At 30.0% G+C, this 14,659-nt stretch overlaps 2 long non-coding RNA genes across 2 annotated transcripts; both read right to left on the bottom strand.

Moving 5' to 3' along the window:
* Positions 1–3,832: 3,832 nt before the first annotated feature.
* Positions 3,833–7,473, bottom strand: LOC132734536 (uncharacterized). The gene is made up of 2 exons (XR_009626333.1): positions 7,360–7,473; positions 3,833–6,646 (listed from the first exon to the last, which is right to left on the bottom strand). It is a non-coding gene; the product is annotated as an uncharacterized LOC132734536 (long non-coding RNA).
* A 5,086-nt stretch (positions 7,474–12,559) lies between these two features.
* On the bottom strand, positions 12,560–14,376 carry LOC132734534 (uncharacterized). Its single transcript, XR_009626332.1, has 2 exons — positions 14,255–14,376; positions 12,560–14,014 (listed from the first exon to the last, which is right to left on the bottom strand). It is a non-coding gene; the product is annotated as an uncharacterized LOC132734534 (long non-coding RNA).
* Positions 14,377–14,659: the final 283 nt, after the last annotated feature.

A 14,659-nucleotide genomic window follows, 5' to 3' on the forward strand; every position in this document is an offset into this window, starting at 1 on the left:
GTTCAAAGAAACGACTAAAGAATGCCTATAGATTGTATCAAAATATTTCTTATCATATAGCTTATATAAATCGTTCTTGAAATTATCATCTATACGTTTGATGATATTAGTCAAGAAGGAATTCATGGACTTTTTTTCAATACCAAAGTGCATTTGAAGGTTATACAGACCTCTAGGTTATAGATATTCACTAAGTTGTAAGTATTCCCAATACCATAATAACTGATATTCCAAACCGTGTTCGTTTTGATTCACCTTTATTTCTCTTTATCTAATGTATACGTTTCAAATCTTCTGATATAATTCACTAGTTATACTAAACTTCTAATTTTATATTACATGTATAATAATATTGTTTTTAATCTGCTGCTATGTATACATTTTGATACAGTAAAATTTACCTATCATATGTTCGTTTTAAAAGAGTTTATTACACCGTCAACCATTTGTTGTTCACATCATTGTAAATCGAGAGTGAAACATATATTGACAATTTAATCACCGATTAGACTGTCCGTTGTAAATTTATTGGAATTTATAGGTTTATTAGACGATAAAAGGGTGAGTCTAACTTTTTTCTAAATGGTTGAAGGGGAATTTGAGATGAAATGAAATATAAAAGGTAAAATCAATTTAACAAATAACCAAATTGTATTATTGAAAACAATATTTCAAGTAAAAACGATATGCATAATTACGTTGAATCATAACATAAAACGTATTCAGTAAAACATAATTATAGATTATATCAATTCGATAATTTGTTATTTCTGAATATAAACCCAAGAGAAAACATTTTCCGGAGGCCACTGTGACCTAGCTTTTGGTCTGATTATGATGCACATTTGTCAGTGGAATATTTTTGGGGATTCTATAAACGGCAACATTGCGAAACCTTAAGAAACATGTTCATGGCATAGGTTTAAGACAAACAGGCAGTTCAGGTTTGCTGAGTAAGATATACAAACTCATAAAAACGCAAACCTTTACTGATTCCACCTTGGACCGATCTTTTATGTGAATCAAACAGTGCAATTTCTTTGCAAATTGGGCGATGCAATAGCTGTGTTGGCCCATTTGGACATTATTGTAACTTACACATACAAATTTAACAAAGTGATGAAGATATTGTTGTATTCCTAATGTTTAAAGTAACAACAGCAATATTCGACTGTTTTCATTGAATCACTAGAACGAGATGTCAGATGTTCGCCAGGTATGTATACACGTTTAACTACCAAAAGTTATTCAAGAAAAGAATATAGTCATTATTAAGATATACTAATTTTAAAGAAGTAATGATATTGGAATAAAGTAATATGGCTTTAAGAACAAAATTCAGCAATTATGTTTATACGAACACGTAGTAAATCCACTTTGTATATCCAAAAAAACGCAGGGATGTGAAAATGTAACTGTACAATTGTATGGCCGAAACTAGCACCACGGTAAGTAAATGGGCTATTTCCTTTATAGTAAATCGAATTGGAAATAAATCAAATGGCGTGAAAGGGTTGCTTAGACATTATATTTTAGACGTCGTTAAAATTATTCCCAGGAAAGGTACTTGCATACTACGTTCATAAATGAATGCAAAATGTGCATTTATTAATTTTTCTCCCTTTGAATTAAAAATACTTATTCTGTTACAGCACTAAGGTGACGATGTATTACCTTATAACGATTGCCAGAAATTGTGGCCTTCAATCATTTATATAACGGGCTGTAAGATTTCAAGGAAATGAAGTAATCATGACGGAAATACCATTTCCTTCTTAATGCATTAATGTCTGACTTTCCAGACGTAAATTAGGTTAAATGTTGATGTAAGTATCTTTCTTATATGTATCTGAACAAATGTAATAAGAATAATAAGAAAATAAATGAAGAATTGTTTAACATTGTCAATGTAAAAATGTAAAATATTAAAATAATATTCATCTTTGTTTATTTTCCTAGATCTATAAAATGAAAAAGAATATCATTTTAACATTAATTTCTTCATATGCAATGAGTGTGTCATTTGCAGTGTTTGCAAAGTATAAAGCAAACTCGTACGGATCAAAGTCATTATCACGCCATACTCAAATTCGTATGTTTGTTTTGCCAGTGTACATCTTGAATGTGATTAATGAAAAACCATCCGATAACGTTTGAAACAGTCCATGTATTTTGGAGTGAATAATTGAAAGAAAGGAACGCTTAAGATATCAAATAATAATAATAATAATTGTTACACTTATGTACAGCTGTATTGCACGACGTTATATACACATCATGATAAATTTTTCTTGATCATTTTTTATGACATAGTTTTTTCTGTTTTTGCTTGAATGTACTCATCAATGTTCATTTCAACGTCTACGTTTGTTTTTCGAAATGAATTTTTAAGTTCTCCTTTTCTTTATATTTGATTATATTTCCAAATTCAAGAATTACATATATTATATGGATAAGGAAGAAATAAGAAGCGGATGATGACTTACAAATTATCGTCTGATGCATGCATTGGAAATAAAAGGCGGTGAGTACTTTGGAAAAAATTGATTGAAATTCTCAAAATGTTAATAAGTATCTGATTTAATCCCAAGCTTTAATGTATTGGTAAAAAGAGGACATGAACTTTATTCACACTATATACATGTATGTAATTTGTATTAAAACATAGAATATGTAACAGAAATGTTTAATGAGGTCTTTAATAATTACTGCCTGTGCGATGTTTAGTTATCAAAAACGGTTTGATGTTATTTAAAGAATTTTAAACTATTTTCTGGTAAAATTATTGATAGGTACATAACTGTTAAAATCGACAAAATGCTGTATCATATAGATCCACAAAAGTGTATTACACAATTCAACCGTTTGTTTGCATGAAATCATGTATGGATATGCAATATTAGTAATTAAGTATTGGAAATACGTCTGGAAACAAAGATAGGCAATTGCCATACACTTTACACTTTAGTTTTATCATCAAAATGTAATGACATTGTATTGATATAAATAAATGATTTTAATTTGTTAAAAGCTAGAATGGAAAACAGTAACAACATTGAATTACTTTTTACTCATTTTTGTTTCTTTGGAAAATCTTAAATTTTGTTAAATCCCAAACCATGATATTACAATAAACACAATTCTTTCTCTATTTTTTTTTATTTTCTTTTAATATTCCGTCTGCTTTGACATACAATACAAGGAAATACATAACACATGTCTACGGTTTCTCGAAAGATTTATTGTTGAACAGCATCTAGAAGGAAATGAAATGATGATAAGAAATGTTTTTAAATGTCTTTAAAAAATTAAACATTGATCTTAGTCATTTAAAAGGACAGAATGTTAGTCGACATCATTATACTTTTTAGATCCGTTTTGTGTTTCAATGGTTCTAAACCGGTCGATTGAGCTGTCCAGCTAACATTTTGAGAACGTCTGTGAAAACTATTCGTGCCTACATTCTGTTAAATATCTATGCAGCGCCCCAATATGGTATTAATAAGTTATATTACTTAATAGCATTCTCAATTTAAAATAAATGGCATGTGAGAAATTCACTCGACCACATACTTTTTGACATGAAGAATGTAATATACAAGTATAGTTTTGTTTGTAAATTAATTTCTTCCGGTTTAGACATTCATTAGCTCGGACAGATAAAACATGTTAGAAGTAGTTTGTATATGATGATTAGAATTGTGGCATCAACCAAAGTGTCCACCCAGAAGACAGAACGCTTCCATTAATTTAGGAAAACAAATTCAAATATGAATTAAATATGTCAATCAGCGGTTCCTATGTTTGCTTCAAATAATAAACAAGAAAGATATTTATGACAGTTCTTTTTAATTTTATTTATTTATTTGTGAATTACATGGATGTGGATTATCATATAGTAAACATCTAGTATATAGTTATAGTTTGTAACATAAATAATTGTGACAAATAAATATGACAGTTATTTCTATCCTATTCTTAAATGATTAGTTTCAAAATCAACAAATTTCCGTGGAATAAAACTGTTTGCGTTATAATTCTATAATTCTTCTTTTTAACGTATAACTCGTAAGTTGTTTTGTACTAATTAAACATTAGCTTTAAAATGTTATGGTCCCATTTTGTATACATTATATTTTTAAAAACGAATTTGTGGTGATTTTTTTAATTGAATTAAAACATTGTTTTGAAAAACTTGAAGAAAGGGGACGCAACGTTTCATAGACAGTTATAATTGTACAACGTTATTACTTCCCTTCCTTGCATCCTATTCACATATATTATATTGCTATCTACCAATATTGATAAAGCTGTAGCTTTTTATAAATTTAATTCATTCAATGTCTCGGAAATGGCTTTCAAAAATACAAAATGGTGATGATAAGTCATCAGTAATAAAATATAGACAAAATCATAGTAGATCAACTAAAACAGTGGTAATCTACTTTATCTAAAATTTAAAAAAGGTCAGCGATATACAGCAAAAAGAGCACCACGCAGGCGAGGCAATATGTGCTCGAATGCAAATAGGTTCAAAGTCTTTAAAATATTAAAATATTTGTTCATTTAGAATAGAGTACATTTCATTACACATGTATATGATACGTTTTATTTGAGTATATAAACTGACTTTAAACCAATAATAATTGTTTTAAACGAGAAGTATTACAAAAGTCATACCAATAACAGTTTGCCAGAACTTCATAATCTCAATAATCATCAAAATGGAACTAGGAATTACAAAATACTTTGACAAACACACACTGATGCTACATGCACAAATAAGCTCTGAATATTGCAAATATTTATGAAAGGATATTCAATACATTTTGCTATATAAATCTACAAACATGTTATTCGTGTGGTCCCAGTCCCCGGGCAAAGCCTTTTTACACAAGGTGATAAATTTTGTGACTATTGAAGAGCTCTTTTAAACAACGATGCATGCCAATATCTACGATCTGTGCATTGTGGAATTTAGACAAGAAGACATAAATAAGTTTTTAAGTTTTCCTGTTCAAGTCTATAAGGGAGTGACCCCTGCGACATGTCCAATATTAATCCCAGGGGCATTATTTACATATTTTATGTTTAAGTCCAGAAGGCAATGTTTTATAACAAATACATGTATCTAGTAAGCTAAAAAAATTATAACTGCGTGCTTCACACTATTTCATTCAATTTGAAAGTTTTCATAACTTACCTTTTAAAATTAATCTATCTTTATGTATCATATTTTAAATTAGTTGTAATTTTGTTAATTTACATCTTTAAAGTTTCAAAAGTTTTATGTAACATTACTGTGAAAATCTAATTAAATGTGTTTTAATCATAGACAAGTTAAATATTTTAAATAATAATCATCTTACCAGACAGAGTCTTAAGGAATAAAAGAATGATAAAAAAACAAATAAGTATCATATGTTAATAAAGGATGGAAACAATATAATAAAATAATACATACGGAGTATTCTCCCTTTGATACATATTATAATGAATTATATGAGGATTTCGAATATGTAAGTGTGAACTTGACATTGATCTGAGGAAACCCAAAACTGCGTGAAACACATTTTTTCAATGTTTTGAAAATTTCGACCAAATAGTTTTAATTTCGAGCCATCAGCTAAAAAGTTTTAGAAGGAACACAAAAAATGATATTATTTCATGAAGATTAGTGAGTGTGACCTTGTACTTGACCCGAGAAAGCCAAAATCTACGCTTCCGCTATGCAGTTACAATTCCCTTCAATCGGTAAAAAATACAGATACAGAGCGGGTACGCAATGGCTTACAGGCAGACGGGCGGACTATCGGATGAACGGACAGCCAGGGAAATAACTTTATACGCCGAACCTTTGTGGGCGCATAAAACAGAATACAGCTGTCATAGTGAGGAACGTACATTGGGTACATTTATTTGAAGACGAATAGAAAATGTATTATAATAATTAAAATTATTCAAATCGCTATTGTTCCCATAAAATATCAATAGAGAGAAAAAGAATCCCTAAATCTCCAAGTCTCCAAATAAATCATCAACAAATGTGTATAATAAAACAGTCCTACTTTGCGTTTCAGTCTCTTTGTAAAGACTTCGTGAATGGTCTATATGATTCTGTCTAAAGTTGTTACCAGTAATAGCCCTTGTCATTAAAGTGTCACCTTCAGACATAAATTATCATTAAAAAATACCATTGACACTAAAATTTCTTTCATATATTCATTTATAATGAATTAAACATATTTCCCTTGTAATATTGAACGTACACAGGATAGGAACCGGTGCATAATATTCTTTAACAACGAAAGATTATAATCAGAAATGTGAAAAAAAAATTAAAACCGGAAAATAACTTTTTAGAAATTGTAAGGAGTTTTTGGGGCCATATTTGTACATGGATATTATTGTATTAATTCTGCAATTTGTTTAAATGCACTGACTTTATCGGACCGGTTGAAACGAACTGTAGGAGTACGTGTAAATGGAATAGATAATTTCAATGCAACGTCAGCCCAGTTCAAGAAATTTAAAATATCTTCCCCTGATGGAACTACCATATAATCGTTCAACTTGTCCAAGAAGGAGCGGCCACCGGGCGGTGTGTCATCTAACCTCAGAAGGATAAGGTTACGGTGGTGTTTCCCTAAAAGAAAGCAGTTATCAATGATAACATGTTATTGATACGCTCTTTATTTACGTATAATTTATTTTCAGAGATAAACCCCTGAAGCGCCCTCCATGACTCCGTACATAAACCTTAATTTGGATTATTATTGTCAATATTCTATGCTTATAATTAATTCACTAAAATAGAAATATTAAAGAAAATTGTTATCAAGGTAAGGTAGTAACATAAGAAATTAGAAAAATTTACTTTTATTTCCAAGCAATTAAAAAAGAACAAAAAAAAACCCACTTTATTTTAAATGTGTTCAATTTCTTGATTACAAATTTATTATATTAAATGATAGTTTGCTCATGCAAAATATGTGACAATATAACTGTGAAGTCCTCACAATCCGCTGCTAGCGCCTCTAGTTATAAAACACTTATTGTGCATAAATGTTCTCAGTTTTCTGTTAGCAAATTTTACACCTACACTGTACATGAAATAGCATACATATAGCCGAAAATAAATTAAAATTATAATATTCATTCTTTATCTGTCAGATTAAGAGTATGCATCTTAGTTTAAATCGCAATGAGGACACAGCTTTATCAAATGTTTATCCGATAACATAAAAGTTCAAGTGGGTTTTTGAAAATCTTTATCGCTAATATAAATATGTAAATAAGTAAACTTTATGAAACTTTACTGATATTAAACAATTAGGGAAGTACTTAATTATATCATACTTTCAATACGAAGATGGCTAACGTCATTCATACAAGTGATCATGATTATCGTGTAAACGTCTGGCTGAAAATGAAATATGTTGATAAACTTTTAGCGAATGCCAACTTCTTTCAAGAAAATCCAGCCTGTAAGGTTTTCAAGGCTAATCAGTAGCCACGTTGTGTCATCTGTAACATCACATTGCACAAATGGTTCACAAGGCCTCGTTGTCCTGAAAATTAAACCATGTTTAAAAAGACCTGACAAAAGAACCAAACAATCAAGCCAGTAATAAAATGATGTAACGGAGCATAGATTAAATTTTAAATGCGAAACTGTCCATGTTGGGTTACTTAATAAAAAAAACCCAAATTCAAAAATCTTAAAGTGATTTTTTTGTCATTTTATTCTTTTCCCAAAGTTGTGATAAATTGATTTTATTTTTCCAAAAATTTTGACTTTAAAAAGGGAAAGCTGGCAAACCCGTTAAATATAAGAAAATTTTTAAGGGTGAAAATATAAATTGCAAAAGATCCCCCTGCAATTTTAAAAATTTAAAATGGTTTTTTACTGAAACTTCCGTGGACCATTTGATTTATTAATCGTTCATGCGCAGGTAAATTTCAGAATTTAAAGGGTTGATGACAAAGCGTAACCCTTTTTACTTACACCCCTAAGATAGGCACCGTATCACTTAAAAGGCCGCTTAACACGGGAAAATTGAAATTATAGGTACGGTGCAAGTTATATACATGCATTAGGTGGCGCGATAGCTCAGTTGGTTAGACCACTGACTGTCACTCCAGAGGTTCCGGGTTCGATCCTGGGTAACACCCTTAGGATTTTTCAGAGACACTTTCAGTGTTTCCCACCTACCTAGAGGTTAACTGGTAAGAAACCCAGGTAATCCTCGCATGTATCAGTGCTATACACTGGGCATGTAAAAGAACCAAGGGGTCTTTTCAATAAGAGCTAGGGACTGGTTCCCGGACTCCCTTGTATCTCATAGCTGTCTCTAGAGTCTGGTGAGATAAGGACCCTACTGGAAATAAGTGCTTGCACTTTCGTAGGTTATCCTTGACCGCCCGGTCTAAAGAAAATCAATCAATCAATCATTATTGCGTATTTTGTTCAAATTAAATCACATTTAGCTATAATTAATAAAATGAAAACATTTAATATGAATTACCTTCATAACATATTTTTCATGAATGCATTTCGTACAAAAGCTTAGACTTCAATTACTTACTCATCAAAGTCCCCAAATTTTCATAGTTCTTAAAGTAGTCCTTCGTATCGGGATGTATGTTGAAGTCAATCCTTTCGTATGGTGTACCAAATAGTTCAAGTTCTGTAGTCAAGTCCTCTGCGAATGTGGACGTTTTCCATTTTTCGCCGGTTTTACGAATAGTTTTAGCTTATTCCTATGTTATTTTTCCTGATTTACTTAGTTGTCTCTACTAAGTAGGCATTCTATCGGGACTTGTTTTATTCAAGCTTTAAATCTGATATTCCAATTTCTTCGCCTTTCAACCTTCTAAAATGGAACAACGCCTTTTCTAATTTTTCAACTTTCTCAAACAGCTTTGCCTTGAATTGTTGAATTTCTGTGGTAATGGTGTCCTGTTTCTGGACTATATCATTACGAAATGCCACCTGTTTGCTTTTCAACTCACGAAGATCCCTTGATACGTCTAACAAGTCATATTTAACGCCAATTTCCCTATGAAGAAGTTGTCCGGCAATATTTGGTATGTAATCAACTTTAGAGCAAAACCTGAAATTGTTTACATACTGCGTTATGTAGTGTATGTGATAATATATTATTATGATTTGCAAAATTTCTTTTTTTTGTAAGTTCTTACAAAGCAGCTGTTTAGGCACAATGCATTTTTTAGCTTGTTTATACAATTATCTGCTGACATGACTTGTAATTCAGTCGTTTGTCCTGTTTTAATATTTTTAACTTCAACTTCAAAATTAAAAAATATGAAAAAACGACATTTTTTAATACACATAAATGTGAACTAAGAGATAGTTGTCCATATGTTTGGTAAAAGATTAAATCTTAATAATTTATTTTAAGTTATTTATGGACAGCAATAATTTTGCCAATTACAAGTCATTTTAGAAAATATCTATTAAAATCATGCATGTGAGTGATGGTTCGAACACACAATTGAAATAATACTTCGAATATAACAAAAAGATTATGCATCTATTAACGTGTAGAGTAATAATTTGCGTGATGAAATAGTAATGAAGAATTTACTCTTACCTGTGAATTCCACAGAAATACAAACGTTACAGCATTACTTTCCATCATGCTGTTTTTACAATACATTTCTATCGTTTTCCTTCATGATATTCACACAACAACATGGTCTTCTTCCACTGCCTTGGGTTTTGACGGTGTTTCCTTCTTGTTTTCGTATTACTATCACAATCAGAAGAAGCAATTCAGTGGCTTTCTTGTATATTTTTTAAAACAAGGAAAAACTTTTACCGTGGCGGCATTTTGTTTTATCTTTATATAAATTTCATCCGGGTGAAATCAATTCCAAATATAGCCCCTATCTTTCGTATCAGTTATATTGGGTGCGCAGTTCACATAATAAATCGTGCGCGTAGAGTCATTTAAATTTGAATTTATAGACCACATGATTGACATCCTATATTTAATGATATTTTAAATCACAGGCATATTGTCAATAAATTTTCGTTTGACGGATTTTTCAGTAGGTTTAACCATTATGTGATTAATTTCAATATAGCTTTCAACAGAGTCTAGTCTCGACACATGAATCGTGTTGGGCATGCATAAACTGTTGTTTTAAACTACCAAAAGGTGCAAAACTGTAGTTGGGTTTGAGACTGAATATCTTTACATCGTCAACGTTTTCTAAATTTTAATAGGTTTTTATGAAAATATTAATTTTTAACTGACATTGTAATATTATTTTAGACAAATTTTGCATTGATTCGATGTGGACTCACATTATAAGCAAAATAATTAAAAAGGGAATCAGGTCAAAAAAATATAATATTTTTATGAACAACAAAAATAAAATCACATATATAATACTATGATGTGATAAGTTTAACTGGTCGAAATTCCTTTACGTATTAACCCTTTAAAGGACTTTGCAATCAATAAAAATACAAGGAAGTAATAAAGGCAAACGTAGCTTTCCTCTATTATATATATATACAAGCTTTCAATGAACATTTTTGATTTCGGACATAACAGCTGACTATTTGCTGGATATTTCTTTAAGATTTATTACAATAATATTCCGGATATTAAAACATTGGCAGATTTTAATTACAGATAAACACTATGCAGAGTTTGGCAAGATACCGTCACACCGTGATGCCTTAGCATAAAAGTTTGAATTTTAACAGTTCTAAGAACATTTATAGTAAGTCTTCTTGCTCTATGCAGCGCTTATATCAATTTCCCTTTATATTTTTTATTCTATTACATCAATATAGTTCTGCTGGCTTCCAAAACTATTGTAGGCACGGCTTTTATTTCCGCTGTTTCAATTTTTTTTTTCTTCTTGATTGCATTTCACGTCATGTCATAATATATAAACGGGTACGCTGAAAACCTTAAGCTACTTTGCAAATGGCACACATGTACATATTGTATTATATAAATGAATGGTGTGATGATGTTTATCTTCACGAACGTTATCAATCTCGGCGTAATCATTAAAGATTGATCGTTGAAAGTACATCGTTTTTTTGTTCATTGTTTACATACAACCAAGGTTCAATGTTATCAAAAGAACACTGACTAGATTTATATCAGGGGGGATAACGCGATACTGAATGTCAGGTTTTATTAACAAGATTGCCTTTCTTCTGTATTGCGAAACTATTATTTGTTAAAGTAATCATAATAAACATGTCTATTACTTTCTAATGCATAGTCGCCCCATATTAAGTACGTTCCTCTATAATTATATACTCTGTTATTCAAAATTATACATAAATCAACAAGGTTTTTATTCAGCTTTATATCACTATGTTCATAACAATGTAAACATGTGATCAATGGTGCGAGCTATAAGAAAAACTATAAAATAAAAATTAAACAAAATTTTTGGTAATCGCTATTGATCTTACAATATTTTTATGTCTTGATTGTTGCGTTAATATTTTATAATTAAATGATGCACAAAATATTTTAAGATCAAAATGAATCATTACGAATTATATGAGTATTTAATTGTTAATTACAAAGGCAAATAAATACCTATACGTGTAGTGTTCACAAAAAAGTGTCTTAATTATTTGATTAACCCATGATAATAAAAAAAAACCCATAAAATCTAAAACAAAATACAAAAAAGGAAATCAAAAACAAAATGCCTATTTTAAAGATAAAATGAAATTCAATGTGAAATGACGGTTTAAATCTTATTTTTGGATCTCACTTTATCCTCAAAAACAGTCGACAACTTTAATTTTAAAATAGATCTGATGCATCTCAAAATAGTGTTTGTAGTTACGTTATGTGCACTATTTACAGAGTATTTTAAATTCAATGAAATCTCAGACGGGGATATTATAATTTTATAATAGGTAAATTCGAATATGTATAGCACAACAATATGATAATATAATACGTTTCATTTCTTTCTTTTTTTCAAAATAAATGTAGAAATTTGTTAAGCTTTGATTGTTATGTTAGTTCCAAACTGTACAAATAGAAATATAACACAAACTCTTTGGGCTTCTTACTTTACATGCCTTAGTTTGAAAGCCTTGAACCTTTGTATATTTTTGAAAGTCAAAGAACATGGAAATGATATTATAGCGGATGCAAAACGTTTCAACGTTTTGAGTTTATATTCCCTATTCCCTAGCGCAAATAATAAACTTTCAAAAAACAAATCTATACAAAAATGCGTAATGTTAATCTCGCTTATTTTAAATGTAAAACCGTAAAGAAAATTAAACCTTTTCTTGATTTAGTCACTGCTAGCACGTTGAGTTAACGTGGCCTTATGTCAATCTAATTTTTAATGTTGAGAGTTGCAAAAACAGTAAAGAAGCTTCAACCTTTTCAATAATTGTTTTCAATTTTTACATTCGACTTAGCATCAACAATCGATTACCCTCCTGTCTCATAGCAGATAAACAAAAGAAAGTAAGAAAACGCTAAAACGGTTATTTAGCTCAATTTGACACCGGAAAATAAGCGTAATGTCATTTTAAAGGTAATCTTTATTCAAAAGATATTTTAGATAAAGCAAGTAAGTGATTTATATAAAGATATATATCAAATAAATTGCACTGATTATGTAACGATTATTACACTGTATAGTTGGCTATTTTGCAAATGATAAACAAATAATATGTAGTAACAAAACGTTAAAGCAACATGCATCAAGATTCATTCCAATTTTCATAAAAATTTTGAAAATGATTGTGTAACGATTAATACAGTCACCATAAAATAGGCTATTGTGCAATTTAATGATAAACAAACAATTAAGAAGTAACAAAACCGTAAAAGCAGCATACATCCAGAGCCAGGCTATTTTTCAGAACTGTTACTATTTAAAAGTGAACACACAAAGTTATTTACACATTACTATGGCAATTTCAATCCATGTAAATTATCAATAAATTGCAAAATATGCAAAACAAACATTTACTGTGTCAGTCAAGCAGAACAAATATGGTTATAAATACTGCAAAATCAGTCATTCATTGCATCTAACATGTAAATTATCACTTAAACTGTAATTATTTTGTTTTGTATTTTTCTTACAAATCTTAGTACATTTTATTTAAGGCTGAGTCACTTGAAATTGTTTGGCTCATCTGCATAAATGCCGCTTTAACTTTGTAAATTCATTAACAGATATAAATACCATAATCATTATATCACTAGAATTAATAGAAAACTTGCACTCGAGCTTTGTATTTCCATAGGACTTTGTACTTTAATCGTATTCCATCAAATTGTACGATAAGTTTTTAACCCATGGTTTTAGGACTCCTCCTGCCATATTGATCAAAATATAAATATGTCACTTAATCTACATTTATCTAAATTAATGAATTTATCAAAAGTATGTTCAAACAAACAATGAATAATGCAAATGAGGATTAATCTACACCCCTATATATATATTAGTAGAAATAATTCTGCCTCAAATTAATTAATCTGCATAATTATACGTTTTCCATAAAATGCAACAGGAATTTGTTAAGTTCACATGTATATGCATGTAACTGAATTAAATTGTAAATACTTAAAACGTTAAAATTTGATGAAAGTATAGAAAACACCAAAAAAATCTGTTTGGCTACAAAAATGATAGCCAAAATGGTGAAAAAATAGTCCGCAGGTACCACATAACTTTTCTTCACTAAGGTCTCAAACAGCATTATCCCTGTGTGTTTTACTGTCTACTATTCCTGCGATCTTTGTCATTGTACTTCTAATGTCCGATATGTTGAAATGAAATCCGCCATTATAATTACATGTGAACGAAATGGATGTCTTCAGAGCAACATCAGCCCAATTTAGGAAATTGATAACTTCTTCGCCTATTGGAACTTTCATGTAGTCGCTTAGTTTATCTATCCAAGAACGGTCAAGCAAAGAGGTGTCGTCTAGTCTAAAGAGGATTATATTACGGTGATATTGTCCTGAAGAGAAAATAGGACAGAAATGTGTTACTTATTGCAAATTCTTTTGAAAGAAGTAGATAAAGAAGTTTATTAAGTTTAACAGAAACAAAAACAATCTTTTATTTCTGCTGAAACAAACAAGAAACGTTTTAGGCTTTATTGTTCATGGTAGCCTTAAAATATGTGATCATGTTATTGTTATGTTGTTGTTGTTTTTTTTGAATATTTTTTTATAAATCATTTAAACATAAAACTTACTATCAACTTGAAGGTACCGGATATCATTCAGGCACGAGATAACGACAATTGTGTGTACATCAGCAACAAGTTCGGACGTCTCGATAAATTTCGAACGAATTCCGACATTTTGAGATCAGACTTTCCAAAAACCCTATTCTTTAAGCTCATTTGGCAAACAGCCGTTTCGGCTAGGAATAAAGATATTGGGAAAAAGGTGCCAACGTTTTTTTGAAAAATGAAAAAAATATAATTTCGAAAGTTATTAAAAAATTTCTTTTTCTTTGAAAAAAAAAATCAAAATGGGCTTTGTAAAATAAAGCAGTAACAAATGCTTAATGTGGTAACAGTATTGCTCTAAAATCGAATATCATATTGAATTTCACTCCTGTAATGCAACTGATTCTCAACCTTTAAGAAAATAAA

This window comes from Ruditapes philippinarum, unplaced genomic scaffold (genome assembly GCF_026571515.1).
Source record: "Ruditapes philippinarum isolate M1 unplaced genomic scaffold, ASM2657151v2 ctg3349_1_1_1_1, whole genome shotgun sequence".
Lineage (NCBI taxonomy): Eukaryota > Metazoa > Mollusca > Bivalvia > Venerida > Veneridae > Ruditapes > Ruditapes philippinarum.